We start from the raw sequence: 3,782 nt of genomic DNA on the forward strand, positions 1-3,782 counted from the left end.
GCTGAAACCTTGAGAGTCAAACGTGCCAATCCAAAAACAGCGACATACTGACGTAACAATGCCCATACCCACCCACCGCACCTCCCCTCATTATCATTGTCATTTATACTACAACCTTTTGTGGGCGGAGCTGCCTCAAACACACGTGTGTGACCATGGCAGGGTTTGTTCTGTGCTGCTGTGTGACAGCTATCAAACAGTTGTTTCACACTTTGCCCTTTGACATGGACAAACGTGATCAATGGCTTAATTTCATTTATAAAGACAGGATTCTTCCCTCAGCCCCCTCTACCAGGCTTCGGGTGTGTAGTTCCCATTTTGTTGATGACTGCTTCACCAACTTAGTGCAAGTCAATATGGGATTGCAAACAGGAAAGTACTGAAGCCAGGTTATGTTCCGACGATTTATCCTGGAGACACAGAAAGCAGCACCTCAGGAGCGTTACCGGTAAATTAAAACATCCGCCAGCCCCAATAAAATGATTTAGGAGCATGAATCGGTTTGACATAGCCTTGTGTCTGTGACCTCCCCCACCGTTTAGTTGTGGGATTTAGTTCAGCGTCAATAAGATCGCTTCTGAACATCGTATGGAAAATGTAACGGTAGTCGCGGTAACCTACAGTCGTCTGTTGTTACGACGGTGTGAAGAAATTAATGGATGGGTTGAAACAACCTTTTAAATCTGAGTTTTGTGCCGGTCTGCAACTCTGCGTTGAATTCAACGTGCAGAGACAGTGCTGGTCGTGAACGCGCATCGCCGTTTAACATGGCGTAGAGTTAGATCAGGGACGAGCCTCCATGTTAATTCAACGCAGGCTGCCAACAAACTAAGGTTTTAAACGGTTGTTTGAGACCATCGATGCGTTGTTTCACGCCGTCGGAACAACAGACATATGTAGGTTACGGCGCCTAGCTTCAGATTTGTCATACGATGTTCAGAAGGTAAAACATTTACATTAAATCGGCAGAACATACCGACGTGGGCGGGACCAACTTGAGTCATACAGTCTCAGCCAACGTTAGGGTCGCTAGAGCTAGTTCAGTTGGATTAGATACATAGCGTGATTGTTTGTCAATATAATAAAAAAGAGACGAATTATCTGTGCCTCTGCAAACAGAAGTGTATTATCAAGGTGGAAATGGCTCTGAATACATTATGAGAGCATCTAGTTAGACGTTTTATATGCATATGCCTACTGTAATATACTGTAGCTTATATTTCCATTTTCTAGTAAGGGGATGTATGGAAAGAATACATAGCCCATTTAAATGGGAATGTCAGGTTGAAGGAATACAAATGCATTGTAATGATAGTAAAATGTGTGCAGTGATGCTATAAATAATGTCACTGATGTAATGGATACCATAGTCATTGTAAGATAAAGTTCTACTTGGATCACAGGATATTGAACATCACCATGGCACATCTGTAAGAATGTATGACAACTGATGGTTCTGTTTAAAGGACAACTTTAGTTTTTTACAACCAAGGTTTATGTTTTAGATTGTAATTAAAGTAAATAAAAGATGAGTGTTAAAATGTTTTAATTTACTGCTTTCTATAGTTTTAGCAATTTTTGCGATCTTTTTTACAGTGGGGGGAGGCATTCTGTCCGGTGGCTAAATATGTATTTTTTTACACAATAACCCGGCGTTTTCTTTATTATTATTTACAGTAGCTCTTCTAGCCCCCAATAATAATCACATCTGGCCATCAAAGACCACCGTACCTTTTTTATTGTGTAAAAAAGGCATATTTAGCCACCGGACAGAATGCCCCCGCCCACTGTAAAAAATATCGCGAAAATTGCTAAAACTATAGAAAGCAGTAAATGAAAAAGAAATAACACTCATCTTTTATTTACTTTAATTACAAGCTAAAATATAAACCTTGGTTGTAAAAAAACAAAGTTGCCCTTTTAAGCCTTTTATTTATCCGTTGCACACATGAGCATTTGGGATTTGAGCAAAGGGTTGATGAGGCTTTCCGGTTATGGAGTAGTTCTTCTTCTTCCTCCTCATCTTCATCTGAACCAGATTCAGGTTCAAACATATATGGCTGTATTTGTCCAATTTGTCCTCCTGCCATTTTGTAAACAAATGGGCAGAACCATGGGCAGTCCTTTAGTGATAAGGGGGAAGGACTAGGACAGGTGGGTGGTCTTATAGGAGGAGGCGGAGGGACTGGATTAGATGGGTGGTGCTAAGTGAAACCAGGTATACTTAATGAACTGGTGGGTGTGTCTACATAAAAACAACATTTTAACACTTACTGTACACTTTTTCTTTTTGAAAAAAATCCTTACATAATAATAATACCTTATGATCAGGTTTTAGGGTTGAAAAATATCATTGCACTCCATCTTTAAGTCATATATAGTGTCAAGAAAATGTTGTATTAAAATTATATAAATTATATAAATTAAAGTTAGTTCGATTAACTACCCCAATCTGAAAATGTTTTATGCCAGGCCAGGTGTATTTAAAATATATATATATATATTCGAAATGGTCCAATGCTTTCAAGATTTTAAAACAAATGTTCAAAAATAGCTCGCATGGCGGCACGATGTGACGCACTGTGAGCTTGTATGTCTGATCTTTTTGAATGGCCAAAGTATAAAATATGGATGAAGTGGTTAAAATGGTTGCGATGCTAATAGTAAATTATTTAGCTGGGGAACCCCACTTTTAGAAGCAATGCACTAGACAGACAGATAGACCATCAGACAGACCATCAGACAGACAGACAGACAGACAGACAGACAGACAGACAGACAGACAGACAGACAGAAAGACAGGGTGCTGCAATGTTTTCTGTAATAGATCTAGCAACTCCCTTAGTTCCCTTTCTCACACCACCACCTAATTGTCATAAGGGAGCCACCCAACAACGGAATTTAAAATCCCATCATTACGTTTATTTTCTTTCTGCAACTGAAGCCATTATTATCCCGTAACAACTTTCAACAGCTTAGACATCCTGAGATGACAGCCGTTGCTCAAGGCCACTGCCAACTCTGTACAGTCACAATGACAGAAGTTAGATTAAAAGCTTGTGTCAAATCTTTCCTTGAAACTCACATGAGCTGCTGAATAATGAAAACTCAAAGTGCTACGGCATTGTTACTGGTTTTATCTTTTAGATCACTATCCATTCAATGTGTCGACCTAAAGTGTTCTTATATTTCATTGCTGAGCATAGGAATTCAGCTTTACAAGTGGTGATTGACAGTCACTCCATAACAAAAAATATCACACCCAGTGTGAAGTGAGCGGTGCCTTTGATGAGTTCATTTCATTAAAGGAGAATTTTGGACTACGTTTTTCTTACCTTTTCTATGATGTTATGATATCTTAGGATCAGTGGTGAGCTGTGGATTTTTGAGCTATGGGGGCTCTATTTTATGACGTCACGGCGCGCGCACGTGCACATAGTCACTCAGCTCAGTGCTAGTTGAAATACTGTATTCAACATGTGATTATTAATGTAAATATATTTCTTATTATTTTTGTTGCATTGTTAATTTGTTGTTTTTATTTTTGTTTCAATTAATTAATTATTTTATTTTCCTTTTAGTTTTATATAAAAGCCCTTTACATAGACTCACCCACACATAATTAGTTAAAACAATCAGACAACTTTGTCTTTGTCTTGTCTCAGAGAACTGGGTCCTCTGCTAAGCGATCCCCTTCACACTCTGCAGTGCAGAGACTGTTGTCTGTCATTGTGAGAGGAATGTACGCATTCATTTCAAGTCCATGGCTTTTCTCGAGTAGC

This window comes from Gymnoscopelus braueri, assembly GCF_963280865.1.
Source record: "Gymnoscopelus braueri genome assembly, chromosome: 13".
NCBI classification, from domain to species: Eukaryota; Metazoa; Chordata; class Actinopteri; order Myctophiformes; family Myctophidae; genus Gymnoscopelus; species Gymnoscopelus braueri.